Source organism: Eurosta solidaginis, chromosome 1 (genome assembly GCF_040869045.1).
Source record: "Eurosta solidaginis isolate ZX-2024a chromosome 1, ASM4086904v1, whole genome shotgun sequence".
Taxonomy (NCBI): domain Eukaryota; kingdom Metazoa; phylum Arthropoda; class Insecta; order Diptera; family Tephritidae; genus Eurosta; species Eurosta solidaginis.
In genome coordinates, this window is record NC_090319.1 from 153,697,558 (window position 1) to 153,713,394 (window position 15,837).

Consider the following 15,837-nt stretch of genomic DNA (forward strand, 5'->3'; position numbering starts at 1 on the left):
TTGTTTGCTATTGGTATTTCGTCGCTGCTCATTACGCTATCGCTAGCTTCGCTGTTACATAATTTTTGCCAAAACTCCGTTAAAACGGATGTTCATTTGGGATTTCTTTCAATCTAATATTTTTCGCTACCCAACGAACAATTGAACGGTGTTTCCTGCCATTTGTCATTGTATCCATTTTTCCATCACAATAAATAAGATAAAACGTTCAATATTTATATATTGGTTAAATAAAGTAGTTTATTTATTGCGCACCGGCACATACCAAGTACGCCCAGCCACATACTCAAACGTCAAACGTTTTATTAGCACGTACTAAGCTTTCGCACATTTTAAATAAAGCATTATTACGATGTCGCTCGAGGAACTTAAGCAACAGCGAGCTAATATAATGAAAAATATTTCTCTCATCAAAAATATTGTTGAGGCCAATTTATGACCAGGGGGTAAAGTTTTGTCACCTGCCGAATATAAATGTCGACTTGGTATTCTTGAGTCGTCTTTCAAAAATGTGTTGTCTACACAAACGGACATCGAAAAACTGGATTCGCAGGACAGTGGTCATGTAGACTTGGAAGAGCTGTACATAACAGCGAAATTAATTCTTCAATCGCAGCTTTCTGAGGATTACCTAAGCTAAAACTTCCGTCATTCAGCGGAAAGTATTCTGAGATCAAAATTTCATTACTTCTTATAAATAAACCATCGATAGAGAGTTTAGCCTATCTAATATAGAAAAATGCAATCAATTGCGCAACTGCCTCCAGGGTCCCGCGCTAGGAACTATCGAAGCGTTCCCACTTTCCAATGAAAATTATTCGAAGGCTTTGGAAAGACTTACATCTCGGTATGACAATCCAATCCTTATATTTTTTGAAAATAGTTCTTCTCTGTTCGGGCTTTCTTTCACCTATTTCGAAACCAAATGGTGGGCAGTTGAGAAGCCTGATCGACAAAGCGTCTTCAATTTCTGGTTCGTTATTGTCATTGGAAAGTGAAAGCCAAATTGCACAAGCCATGCTTATTTATTTAGTTTTTCAGAAAGCATACGAAGAAATCAATCGTAAATGGAAGGAGTCGTTAGATTTCAAAACACTACCTAGGTGGACAGATTGCACCAAAGTTTTAGATAGACGTTGCCAATTACCCTATTCAATTGACAAGGCATCAAAGATAAATAGTCAAAACAAGGGTTATTCATTTGCTTGTTCAAATTCATCGTGTTCGGTGTGTTCTAAAAAAATACAAAACTGCGAACGGTTCAAGGCTCTTAGTGTGTCGCAACGCTTTGACCATGCCAAGAAAATGGGTCTTTGCATTAATTGCCTGTCGAAGCGACATCAACTGTCGAACTGCACACCAACTTTCAAGTGCAGAATTTACTCCAGTCAACACCATAGTTTGTTGCATCGAGGAACTACTCCGGAGTTATCAAATACTTCTTTGCCATCCGCCGTTCACACACACATATGAACAACGCTTTGTCGGACCACGTTATCCTCGCTACGGCTATGGATTTGGTTCGCGACGCTTCCGGAAATAATCGTCTTGGCCGAGCATTGCTTAATTCCTGCTCACATGTGAACTTTATCACCGATGAACTTTCGCAAAAATTGATGCTCCCACGCAGGAAACATAATATTGAGATCAAGAGTATAGGTGAGTCCTCTACCAATATTAAATATAAAACATCTACGGATATTAAGTCGCAAGCCACAGAGTTTGAACTACCACTCACGCCGCACATCGCTTATCAGCCAGAACCGGAGATGGACACATCTTCATGACATATCCCATCAAACATTGTGCTTGCTGGTGATCAATTTCAATTCCAAAAAAATCGATTTTCTTTAGGGACAGAGAGCTTTTTCGGCTTACTTTCTATAGGACAAATAAAATTTGGTAACAATGTTTCTATTTAAAACAAGTAAGGAAGGTTAAGTTCGGGTGTAACCGAACATTACATACTCAGTTGAGAGCTATGGTGACAACTTAAGGGAAAATAACCATGTAGGAAAATGAAACGAGGGAAACCCTGGAATGTATTTGTATGAAATGTGTATCAAATGAAAGGCATTAAAGAGTATTTTATGAGGGAGTGGGCCATAGTTCTATAGGTGGACGCCGTTTCGAAATATCGCCATAAAGGTGGACCAGTGGTGACTCTAGAATGTGTTTGTACGATATGGGTATCAAATTAAAGGTATTAATGAAATTAAAGGTATTAAAAGGGAGTGGTGGTTGTTGTATAGGTGGTCGCCTTTTCGCGATATCGGCATAAAGGTGGACCAGGGGTGACTCTAGAATGCGTTTGTACAATATGGATATCAAACGAAAGGTGCTAATGAGTATTTTAAAAGGGAGTGGGCCTTAGTTCTATAGGTGGGCGCCTTTTCGAGGTATCGTAATAAAGGTGGACCGGGGGTGACTCTAGATTGTTTGTATGATATGGGTATCAAATGAAAGGTGTTAATGAGTATTTTTAAAAGGGAGTTGGCCTTCGTTATATAGGTGGTCGCCTTTTCGAGATATCGCCATAAAGGTAGACCAGGGGTGAATCTAGAATATGTTTGTACGATATCGGTATCAAATGAAAGGTGTTAATGAGTATTTTAAAGGGCGTGGGGTTTAGTTCTATATGTGGACGCCTTTTCGAGATATCGCCATAAAAGTGGACCAGGGGTGACTGTAGAATGTGTTTGTACGATATTGGTATCAAATTAAAGGTATTAATGAGAGTTTTAAAAGGGAGTGGTGGTAGTTGTATACGTGAAGGCGTTTTCCAGATATCGACCAAAATGTGGACCAGGGTGACCCAGAACAACGTCTGTTGGATACATGTAATATCTGCCAAGATTTCAAGGGTTTTTTATTTCGCCCTGCAGAACTTTTCCATTTTCTTCTACTTAATATGGTAGGTGTCACAACCATTTACAAAGTTTTTTCTAAAGTTATATTTCGCGTCAATAAACCAATCCAATTACCTTACCATTTTTCATCCCTTTTTTCGTATTTGGTATAGAATTATGGCATTTTTTTCATTTTTCGTAATTTTCGATATCGGAAATTTTCTTTTATTTTTGTATTTTGTTGCACCATATCATTACTGGAGTTGAATTTTGACATAATTTACTTATATACTGTAATGATATAAAATTTTTTTTTTTTAATTTTACTTAAAAAAATTTTTTTTTTTAAAGTGGGCGTGGTCCTTCTCCGATTTTGCTAATTTTTATGAAGCGTACATATAGTAATAGGAGTAAGGTTCCTGCCAAATTTCATCATGATATCTTTAACGACTGCCAAATTACAGCTTGCAAAAGTTTTAAATTACCTTCTTTTAAAAGTGGGCAGTGCCACTCCCATTGTCCAAAATTTTACTAATTTTCTATTCTGCGTCGTAAACTCAACTCACCTACCGAGTTTCATCGCTTTATCTGTGTTTGGTAATGAATTATCGCACTTTTTCGGTTTTTCGAAATTTGCGATATCGAAAAAGTGGGCGTGGTTATGGTCCGATATCGTTCATTTTAAAAAGCGATCTGAGATGAGTGCTCAGGAACCTACATACCAAATTTCATCAAGATACTTCAATTTACTCAAGTTATCGTGTTAACGGACGAACGGACGGACATGGCTCAATCAAATTTTTTTTCGGTCCTGATGATTTTGATATATGGAAGTCTATATCTATTTCGATTCTTTTATACCTGTACAACCAACCCTTATCCAATCAAGCTTAATATACTCTGTGAGCTCTGCTCAACTGAGTATAAAAACACTACTGGGTTGGGTCGTTTCTGGACGCTATCGTACTAGCTCTAATACTCCATCTATTCAAAGTTGGGAAAAATATGGCAGATTGAAGAAGTTACAACAAATGTGAATGTTTGGTCCCCTGAACAACATAGTTGCGAAAAATTATATAACGACACCGTTACTCGAAACTCTGATGGTCGGGTGGTTGTTAAAATTCCATTCAAGGACAATCCTACCTCCCTAGGTGAATCATACACAACAGCTTTACAAAGGTTTAACGCATTAGAACGTCGCTTACAACAATCCCCTGCTCTAAGATCACAATATGTCGCATTTATGGATGAGTATAAAGGCCTGGGTCACATGGTAATAGTGCCAAACCCGAAACTAAATGGACCTCATTATTATATCCCACATCACTGCGTTTTGAAGCCTAATACCAGAACAACTAAGTTAAGAGTGGTTTTCGATGCATCTTGTCGAACTTCTTCTCAGAAATCGATAAATGATATCCAAATGGTTGGACCTACTATCCAAAGCGAGCTCGTCATTCTCTTACTTCGTCTTCGTTTACATCGCTTTGCCCTAACAGCTGACATAGTCAAAATGTACAGACAGGTACTAGTCAGTGATGACTTTCAATATATCTTGTGGAGAAGTTCGCCAGATGATGATATTCAAACATTCCAGCTCAATCCAGTCACCTACGGAATGGCATCTGCGCCATATCTACCTGTGCGACTTTCGTCGTCGGTTCAAATGTTGTCAAGTCATGGTTCTACGTTCCCGACTTACTATGTGGTGCTGACTCGATTGCTGAGCTATCGCGGACACAACAAGAGGTAACCAGATTGTTAAATTTAGGTGGATTTGAGTTGGCAAAATGGCACTCTGATCATGAGCATTTCAGAGACGAACACGCTGACAAGGACCTGAATCTCGATACGTCTTTCGCTAAGACTCTTTGTCTCAAACGGGATCAAATCCAGGATAATGTTATATTTTATTTTCTTCCAAAGCAGCAAATAAATGGTCGTGTTACAAAAAGGACTATACTGTCCATTGCATCGTCGCTCTTCGACCCTCTCGGGCTTCTAGCACCAATTGTGCTTAAGGATAAAATTCTTCTTCAAGAAATATGACTGCTGACACTCGAATGGGACGAGTCTGATCCGCAGAATATGTTTTCGGCTTGGCACACCTTTCTGGATAATCTTTCGCATCCAAGGTACTGCTTGTCAATTAATATTCAGCCTCTGCAATTACATGGATTTTGTGATTTGTCGATTCGCGAATATGGCTGTGGACTATATACCCGCATTCTTGATTATGACGGCAATGTTCGCGTACGCCTTCTAACGGCGAAGTCCAGGCTGGCCCCTACCAAACGACAGTCACTACCAAAACTGGAGCTTTGTGGTGCACTACTACTTTCCCGACTTTTAACGAAAATTAAACCTTTGTTGTCTAATTATAATTTTGATACCTTTCTCTGGACAGATTCACAAATTGTACTTCACTGGCTTCAGCTGCATTCAGCTACGCTTTCAGCTTTCGTTGGCAACAGAGTATCGGCAATACAGCAGTTAACATTGGATGCTCATTGGAGACATGTACGAAAGAAAAGCAATCCAGCTGACATTGTGTCCAGAGGATGTACACCGGTTGAACTTGAAAGCTCAATTTGGTTCACAGGTCCTGAATTTCTTGCTGAAAACATAGACAAATGGCCTTGTGAATAACATAAATATATCGATATGGGAGTTGTAAATGCGGAATTGCAGAAATCGGTATTTAAGATAACTGTAACTAGTAACTACATCCAAGGTTCGATTCGAGCTCAAGGCCAGAACAATAATTTCTTTCCAATGATAATTATTGTTATGTTTTAACTTTTCTAAATTTGAAAAATTGAATTTTGTTTTTTTTTTTGGAGTAGTAAGTAGAAAATTTTTCAGACAATCTGCCATATCTGCGCAGATAGATCCATTTCGAAGGGTGCTAAGCCTTCATTATCAGTGCGCTTTAGGCACGCTGCGCTAACCATTTAGCTATACAGCGGTGGTTTGTTTGACTGGCAAATTGCTACTTCTATTCCTTTCTAACAACTATATTTATTCAGTGTTGCGCCGTCTTTTGAAAATCACTTATAATGCTGGATTTGTTTATTGTCAATTACTTTGTTTGACATTCCCAAGTGCTCATCCAGCATTATCAGTGATTTGCAACATATGGTTGGTTTACTTAGCAACAAAGGCGGTGCACATCGAGGTCGTTTCAGACTTGTCTACGGATGCATTCCTAGCATATCGTAAACGGATGATTTGGACAAGAGGCTTTCCTTCAGACATACTTTGCGACAATGCGGATCAATTTCGTTGGTGCTTGCAGCAAGCTAGCTGAATTGAAAGTATTTATCTACAAAAAATCATCAATCAAGATATAATAACTAATTTTTGCTCTAATGAATTTTTAAATTTTCACTTTATTCCTCCTAGGGCCCCCCATTTTGGCGGCATTTGGGAGGCTGCAGTCAAATCAGCGAAAAGCCACCTGAACCGAAGTGTCAAGAAAGCCAGGCTGACATATGAGGAGCTCACTACAATATTGGTGGAAATAGAAGCCATTCTTAATTCGCGATCTTCCGATCCCAGCGATTACGAAGCACTGACTCCCGGTCACTTCATAACAGGCAGTGTGTTAAAGGCCCTTCCGGAGTGAACAATCAGAGAAAACATTAACCATTTGGATAGATGGGATCAAATAAAGACTACCAAAAATTTGTTTTGGAAAAGGTGGTCGCACGACTACATAAGCGAACTTCAATCACGAACAAAGTGGAACACCGAAGATAAAAACATCGCCAAAGATGCAATGGTTCTCATACATAAGGACAATGTACCACCGCAACGATGGCTATTGGGTCACGTTATAGACGTTGTTCCTGGAAGGGATGGAAGAGTGAGAGTAGTAGATGTGCGAACACCAAAGGGAATTATTCGTCGCCCAATCCCCAAGATTGCAAAATTACCAATTTGAAAGTTCTTTCAATGGGGCCGGGATGGTGGGTCGCCTAACGAAGCACCATGCATGTTGCCGTGGGTCAGGAACACTTGCAAACGCATTTACATTAAACTCAATCATTACCTTAATATTTAATAATGTACATAACTATCGCATTGGCATTTCAATATTAGAGCATCAACTTATAATACTGTAACGAATTTACTGCAATTCCGCTTATTTGCAACCTTCTGCTAACGTTCGAATCACTAAACTGTTGAATAATTAACTCCAGCATTCGATAATGCAAAATGGTCTTTATTAGACTACTTTCAAAATAATACTTCTATTGCTCGACAGATAGCGTGCTTAATGGAAACTGACTTGTCGTGCCTCAACTGTTGCCGCTTTTATACTGTCAGGTTTCCACGCCGGCATATTTCTAGGCGCTTCTATTTCCAGAACTTACTAGTTAGTTATCAGCTATAAATTTCTCAGCTATAACTACAGATCCACAATTTTATAGCTTCTCTCATTCCCACTGCGCGTGTATATGTGAGGGATACTTGCACAATTATTGCATACTGCAATAATGCCAGCCTTTCCAAATCAACCACTTTCATTTTGGTTCGTGGTTTGCCAATGGTTTGTATGCGATACACTACATCGTTGATCCGTTTTATAACTTTGTATGGGCCTTCCCAATTACACTGCAATTTCGGGGACAAACCGTTTTTTCGTTGTGGGTTGTATAACAGCACCAAATCTCCTTCCTGAAAACCTTCCGAATTAATTCCTATCGTATCTGGCTTTCATCTTGTCACTCATAATCTTTGATCGTTGGCTTACAAGATCGTGTATCTCTCTCATCTCTCCTTCCAAGATACCAGTGGATTTCTTGCCATTTCTCTCCGCATCGGCATCTATACCAAACTTCAAATCAGCTGGCAGTCGAAGGTCATTACCAAGAATTACCTTTGCGGGAGTTTGGCCCGTTGTCTCATGCACTGTCGAGCGGTAAGCCATCAAGAATAATGATATGTGTGTATCCCACTTCTAATGGTACTTGTCTACTACTTTCCTTGAATGCTCCTCCAAGGTTCTATTGAAACGTTCCACCATACCATCGGACTGAGGATGCAATGAATTTGTCCGTGTTTTTCGAATGCCCAACTTCTTACACATTTCTGGGAACACAGCTGATTCAAAATTCCTACCTTGGTCAGAATGTAACTCAATTGGTACACCATACATTGCAACACAATCGCTTGTAACCACTTCTGCCTCTGGCCATTTACTGAAATAATCCATATCCACCAGTACGTATTTGTTTCCATGGTTTCGAATTGGAAATGGACCTGCGACATCCATGACGATCCTTTCAAATTGAGTTATATTGCTTCAACCACCCATGACTTCAGGTTTTGGGCCCTTTCGCTCTGCTGCAAACTTCGCAGTTCGCAATCCACTCAGTGACTGACTGACGGCAACCAACCCAATAGAATCTCTGCTTAATTATCTCGAGCGTCTTCGTGATTCCAAGATAACCTCCACTTGGACCGTTATATAGTTCACTGAGAACGGCGCGAATCGTTTTCCTTGGATCAACTATCAGTTTCTTCTTACTTTGGCCATCCTCACTCTACCATACTCGATGTAAGCAACCGGATATCAACTCTAAACTGTTCCACTGTACCCAATATGACTTCGCAATGGGACTCTCTGCTGACATCTCCTCTCTATTTGGTCTTTCGTTTCGTTCGAGCCCTTGCATAACATGTGACAGATCTGTATCTTCTCGCTGACACTTCCTTAGTTGTTCCTTGTCCCATTCATCCGTACACGTTATAGTCATTAGCCGGACATCTATAATGTCTTCTTTAGCCTCGGCCTTTGAACAGTGCTTGCATTCGAAACTACATGGTCTTCGTGACATTGCATAAGCATTTCCATGGATACTACCTTTTCGATGCTCAATGGAAAAGTCGTAGCTCTGTAGTCGCTCGATCCACCGTGCCAATTGTCCTTCTGGATTACGGAACTGCAAGTGCCATTTTACCGCTGCGTGATCTGTCCTGACGCGGAATCGCTGGCCGTAGAGGTACTTGTGAAAATGTTTAATGCTCTCTACCAGTGCCAACAGCTCTCTCAGTGTAACGCAATAGTTCCTCTCTGGTTTTCCAACTGGACGGTTGTAATATGCAACTACCTTCTCCTGTCCATCGAACAGTTGTGATAAAACGCCTCCCTTAGCATATCCACACGCATCTGTATCTAGAATAAATGTTGCTCCTGGAATCGGATATGCCAACATTGGGGCAGTGCACAACCGCTCCTTCAATGTTTGGAAAGCCACCTCTTGCTCCTTCTTCCATTCAAAAGCTTTATTTTTCCTTGTAAGCTCATGGAGGCTATGGGCTACGCTGAAAAAGTTTGGTACAAATCGGCGGTAATATGTGCACAGCCCAAGGAAACTTCTCAATTCATGCAGGTTCTGTGGTCTTCACTAATGTTTTACAGCCTCTATCTTTTCGTTCGCAGTGCAGATGCCCTCTGTCGTTACCTTGTGACCCAAATAATTTACTTCCTTTTTAAACAGCGCACACTTTTTTGTACTTAGTTTCAGACCAGCGCCAGCTATTCTCTGGAGAACTTCCTCCAAGTTTTTAAGATGTTCATCAAAGTTCTTGGCCAATACGATGATGTCGTCCAGGTACACCAAGCATGTTTTCCAATGAAGTCCTTTTAATACCTGATCCATGAGTCTCTCAAAAGTAGCTGGTGCATTACAAAGTCCAAAAGGCATTACTGTAAATTTCCAAAGACCATCTCCGACGTTAAAGAATGTTTTCTCTTTGTCTTCCTCCTTCACCTCCACTTGCCAGTAGCTAATTTTCAAGTCCAGTGTGGAAAACCATTTCGTACTAGAGAGCGAGTCCAGAGTGTCGTCAATTCTTGGCAATGAGTAGCTATCTTTTTCGTGACGTCTTTGAACTTGCGGTAGTCCACGCAAAACCTCATTTTCCCATCCTTCTTCACAAGTACCACAGGTGAGCTCAATGGACTAGCTGATGGTTCGATGACGCCGCTGTCGCTCATTTCTTGTACTATTTGACTCACAACTTCCCGCTTCGCCAGAGGAACACTACGAGGAACTTGACGTATCGGCCTCGCGTCTCCAGTGTCAATTTGATGTTTCACAACATTGGTTCGGCCTGGTTTGGAATCATCCTGGTCAAATATGTTAGCGTACTTTAGGAGCAGTTGCTTTGCCTTACTCTGATAATCTTCCTCTAGCCCCTCCGCACATGCCGTGATGTCATTTGAACGAACAGTCTGTCTAGTTGAAATGTGTTCCTGGAGCTGTTCACAGTTAAAACTACTTCAGCCTCTTGGCATCTTCCCAATATAGCTCCTTTGGCCAGTTTGAGTGGTGACTTGAACTCATTCAATACTCTTACCGGAATGCGTCCATCTTGTTTTGTCATAGCCAGGGTTTTTCCTACAAGCACGTTCGGCGGCCACCGTGGTGTGATGGTAGCGTGCTCCGCCTATCACGCCGTATGCCCTGGGTTCAACTCCCGGGCAAAGCAACATCAAAATTTTAGAAATAAGATTTTTCAATTAGAAGACAATTTTTCTAAGCGGGGTCGCCCCTCGGCAGTGTCTGGCAAGCGCTCCGATTGTATTTCTGCCATGAAAAGCTCTCAGTGAAAACTCATCTGCCTTGCAGATGCCGTTCGGAGTCGGCATAAAACATGTAGGTCCCGTCCGGCCAATTTGTAGGGAAAAATCAAGAGGAGCACGACGCAAATTGGAAGAGAAGCTCGGCCTTAGATCTCTTCGGAGGTTATCGCGCCTTACATTTATTTATTCTTACGTTCGGTGCTGATTTGTTTGCTGCTTCGACAACCCACAGTTTGTTCGTCCCACAATCTCCATCAACCTTTGCCCAGATGACTGCTTCTGATTTTGGTGGTATTTGCTGACGGTCTTCCACCAGCACTCGTTTACTGATGTAGCCTCTCTCGTAGCCGAAAATAAGTGGTACATCCATGTTCTTATATCGCATCGTCTTGCTTTGCATGTCGATCTTGATGCCCTGGTCGATTAAGAAGTCCACTCCAATTATGATTTCATCAACAATCTCTGCCACGATAAAATTGTGTACTACCGTGACGTTTCCAATTGCGACTTCACATGCTACTCCTCCTAGAACCGTGGTGTCTTCTCCAGTGGCTGTACGCAATCTTGCTCCATGCAATGGTCTTATCTTCTTGTTGACTAAATCGGCTCGAATTATGGAATGAGATGCACCCGTATCTACAGTCAGTAAACGTTCCTTTCCAACCACATGTCCTCCGACAGGATGATTGTTTAACCTTCTTTCAATTTGCGATATAGATATTATGGGGCATTCAATTGATGGATCCTTCTGTCGCCCCTTGCGGCTGACCCTCTTTAGTTTAACGATTGAGTGGACTTGGAGATTTGCTCATCTCCGTCAGCTCTACGTTTACGGCCACCCACATTGTTGGAACTATTAGGACGGGTGCTACAATGACGTGCAATGTGGCCTGGGTTGCCTCACTTGAAACATTTCATAACTCCAGAGTTTTTCTGTTGTGATCCCTTCAGTGCTTCCAAAATTGTGTCCACCCAAACTGACATTTCTACTTCCACACGATGGGCTTTGTACGCTGGCTTACTCAAAAGTGAGGCAGTTTCCTGAGTCAGTGCATGGGATACCGTTTCAGCAAATGTTGGCTTTGGGTTCGCATATGTAGCTCGTTTCGTTTCGACATCCCGTATTCTATTTATAAAGCTCTGAATTTTAACCCTCTCGGTGTATTCCACGGGTGCGTCCGCATTTGCTGGATGGGCCAGCCTTTCAACATCCGACGCAAACTCCTGCAAAGTCTCATTAGCTTTTTGTAGCAGTTTTGCAACTCAATTTGATATATCTGCTTCCTGTGTTCGCTTCCATAACGTCTCTCGACAGCAGCCATCAAAGCTTCATAACTGTTCCGTTCGTACTCTGCAATCGTCTGCAAGATTTCCGCTGCAGGCCCTTTCAATGCCACGAACAGTGCAGCAACTTTATCTTCCGCATTCCAGTTGTTCACTGCTGCGGTCTTCTCAAACTGTAGCTTAAAGACCTGGAAAGGGGCAGAACCGTCAAAAGATGGAGTTTTTACCTTCGTATTACTCGCTGAAGCAGCCGGGCGATTAAGTTGCAATTCCTGTATACGACCTCTCAAAGCATCCACCTCGAACCGGTTCGGTTCAAGTGGTTCAAACGTTTAATACTAAGTTTTGATAGTATACACAATTTGAAAGGTACGGCGGTTCAGATGTAGCCGCGAACCGGTTCAAGTTTTGCCTGAGTGGTTCGAACCACTGAACCGAACCGCTACGTTTTTGGAGGCTGTTTGCAGCCCTGATATTAATTATGTGGGTACATACATATCTGTTTGTATTGTGACGAATATTAGTTACACCAAGTGATACTCACATCACTAGTCTGATGCTAAGTAAATGAAGCCACCACAACAATAAAGCAGACAGTCACTTGTATCTACATAAACGAATCAATCATTATGTCTACACATATGTACGTACACGCAGAGGAGCAGCAACGCACTATGTATTTATTTATAAAACTTAATACGGTTTGTTGGTTATTATAAAAAGTAAGGGACGAAAATGGTAGAATGCATGACTATACCTATAGGGAGTATTTACAACGCATACATATATTCTGCATATAAGAAAGTAGTCGTATTTTTAAGAGAAGAAAAACTATTCAATTAGCTGCTTTCAATATACATGTAAAATATACCGACTAAATTTTAGATGCGAGATTACCACACAAACTAAAAGATATTTATGAAAATGTCTTATTTGCTTTTCTTAGGCATTAAGCTTATAAATGTTGATATACGGTTATGTGAAAAATAATATGGTCTCCCTTTAAAACGGTATTGTTCCAAATTATGTTTATTTATTAGTTTTTAATAATTCTAATCTAAAATATCGTTCTATCTATAACACAAACTGTATATGTATACGTTTCAAAGCTTACACAAAGCTCCGAACAATTAACCAAACTTTCATCAGTTTTCCAGACTTATTAAAAACTTTAAAAAAATTTCTGAGTGTGCAAATTTGTAGCTCAACTAACTGTAGTGTAATAATGGGCAAGTTTCAAAAGGGTGTTCGCATTTTTTCCATACACTGCATGAACAAAATTTTTATACTCAGTTGAGCAGAGCTCACAGAGTATATTAAGTTTGATTGGATAACGGTTGGTTGTACAGGTATAAAGAAATCGAAATAGATATAGACTTCCATATATCAAAATCATCAGGATCGAAAAAAAATTTGATTGAGCCATGTCCGTCCGTCCGTTAACACGATAACTTGAGTAAATTTTGAGGTATCTTGATGAAATTTGGTATGTAGGTTCCCGAGCACTCATCTCAGATCGCTATTTAAAATGAACGATATCGGACTATAACCACGCCCACTTTTTCGATATCGAAAATTTCGAAAAACCGAAAAAGTGCGATAATTCATTACCAAAGACAGATAAAGCGATGAAACTTGGTAGGTGAGTTGAACTTATGACGCAGAATAGAAAATTAGTAAAATTTTGGAAAATGGACGTGGCACTGCCCACTTTTAAAAGAAGGTAATTTAAAATGTTTGCAAGCTGTAATTTGGCAGTCGTTGAAGATATCATGATGAAATTTGGCAGGAACGTTACTCCTATTACTATATGTACGCTTAATAAAAATTAGCAAAATCGGAGAAGGACCACGCCCACTTTTAAAAAAAAATTTTTAAAGTAAAATTTTAACAAAAAATTTAATATCTTTACAGTATATAAGTAAATTATTTCAACATTCAACTCCAGTAATGATGTGGTGCAACAAAATACAAAAATAAAAGAAAATTTCAAAATGGGCGTGGTGATACACACGTGTCAAGTGATACACACGTGTAAAAAATTGTTCACCCTGAAGACGATTACCGTGTGTAATCGAAATATATTGGTAATATATAAAAAAAAAACCCTTGTGTTTTTATTTCAACTCAGACCTCAAGCCAGCTAGAAAAAAAGTGATTCGTTAACAAAAAGGTCGCCAAAATCAAAATTTAATGAACTTAGTTCACGTACTTATCTGAACTCACTTTATCTTGGTATAAAAAATGAACGAAAACCGACTATGACCACGCCCACTTTTTCGATATCGAAAATTACGAAAAATGAAAAAAATGCCATAATTCTATAATAAAATACGAAAAAAGGGATGAAACATGGTAAGGTAATTGGATTGGTTTATTGACGCGAAATATAACTTTAGAAAAAACTTTGTAAATGGTTGTGACACCTACCATATTAAGTAGAAGAAAATGGAAAAGTTCTGCAGGGCGAAATAAAAAACCCTTAAAATCTTGGCAGGTATTACATGTATTCAAGAGGTGATGTTCTGGGTCACCCTGGCCCACATTTTGGTTGATATCTGGAAAACGCCTTCACATATACAACTACCACCACTCCCTTTTAAAACCCTCATTAATACCTTTAATTTGATACCAATATCGTACAAACACATTCTAGGGTCACCCCTGGTCCACCTTTATGACGATATCTCGAAAAGGCGTCCACCTATAGAACTAAACCCCACGCCCTTTTAAAATATTCATTAACACCTTTCATTTGATACCCATATCGTACAAACATATTCTAGAGTGACCCTGGTCCACCTTTATGGCGATATCTCGAACAGGCGACCACCTATAGAACGAGGGCCAACTCCCTTTTAAAAATACTCATTAACACCTTTCATTTGATATCTATATCGTACAAACAAAGTCTAGAGTCACCCCTGGTCCACCTTTATTGCGATACCTCGAAAAGGCGTCCACCTATAGAACTAAGACCCACTCCCTTTTAAAACCCTCATTAATACCTTTGATTTGATACCCATATCGTACAAACATATTCTAGAGTCACCCCTGATCTACCTTTATGGCGATATTTCGAAACGGCGTCCACCTATAGAACTAAGGCCCACTCCATTTTAAAACACTCATTAACACCTTTCGTTTGATACTGTTACGAATATTAGCAAAACTAAGGGGTGCTGCTGTCTCTAATCCAGGCATGCTTAACCAACGAAAGGATATCATTTCGTTACGATAATCAACGTTAATAAACGAAACGAAGTCATTTCGTTTCGTTTATTAACGTTAAGATCGTCAAATTAACGAAATGATTTCGTTTCGTTTTCTGCCATTTTAAAACGAAATCAAATCGTTTATGTTGATTATTAATTTCAAACTATGCTGGCAAAGCTGATTGATTGCGGAGTCATTAAAGGTGAAAGCATTATCCAAGCTGATTGCAACTTTTCTCATGAATTTTGACAGTACGAACATTTCTCAGAGTATTTTTGACATTACCACCAACGAATTACACAAACAAATTACATAGGGTTTGTGTGTGTATGTGCGCTCGTTGTTGCCACCTTACGGCTTCACCATGGCTATAGCATTGCCAGCACAATTCAAACATAAAGTATCACGTTTTCGTTAACGTTTTTAACGTTAACGAAAGCTTTTCGTTTCGGTTAAAAACGAGATACAATTTATCTTGATAATTTCTTTATCGATAATATTTCGAAGTGTTTCAACGGAAACGGTGGAAATTTTTTGATAACCGATTAGCTTAACGTTAAGGTGCATCCCTGCTCTAATCCGATGCTAAGCAGTGACGTGAATTCACATCCATAGATCAATCACTATGTGTCCACATAAACGAAACAAAAATGCGTCTACACATATGTACCATGTACGTATACGAGCAGCGGAGAGTTAATGCACAAACACAAGCATATATCTGAGATACTCCTATAAGTATGCAATGAGAAAAACTATAAAATTGTGCAATTGCAGTTACAGCTGAGAAGATTGAGAGCTGCTGGACTAGTAGATTCTGCAAGCGCCTAGAAGATGCGAAGGTTGAAATCAAAGAGTATAAAAGGCGGCAATTGTAGAGGCGCTGGA

The 15,837-nt window shown here is 39.9% G+C and overlaps 1 protein-coding gene across 23 annotated transcripts in view; it reads right to left on the reverse strand.

The window, feature by feature from the left end:
• Nucleotides 1-15,837, reverse strand: part of LOC137236879 (protein eva-1) — a 3,007,131-nt gene that overhangs the window by 2,955,504 nt on the left and 35,790 nt on the right. The window lies entirely within an intron of this gene.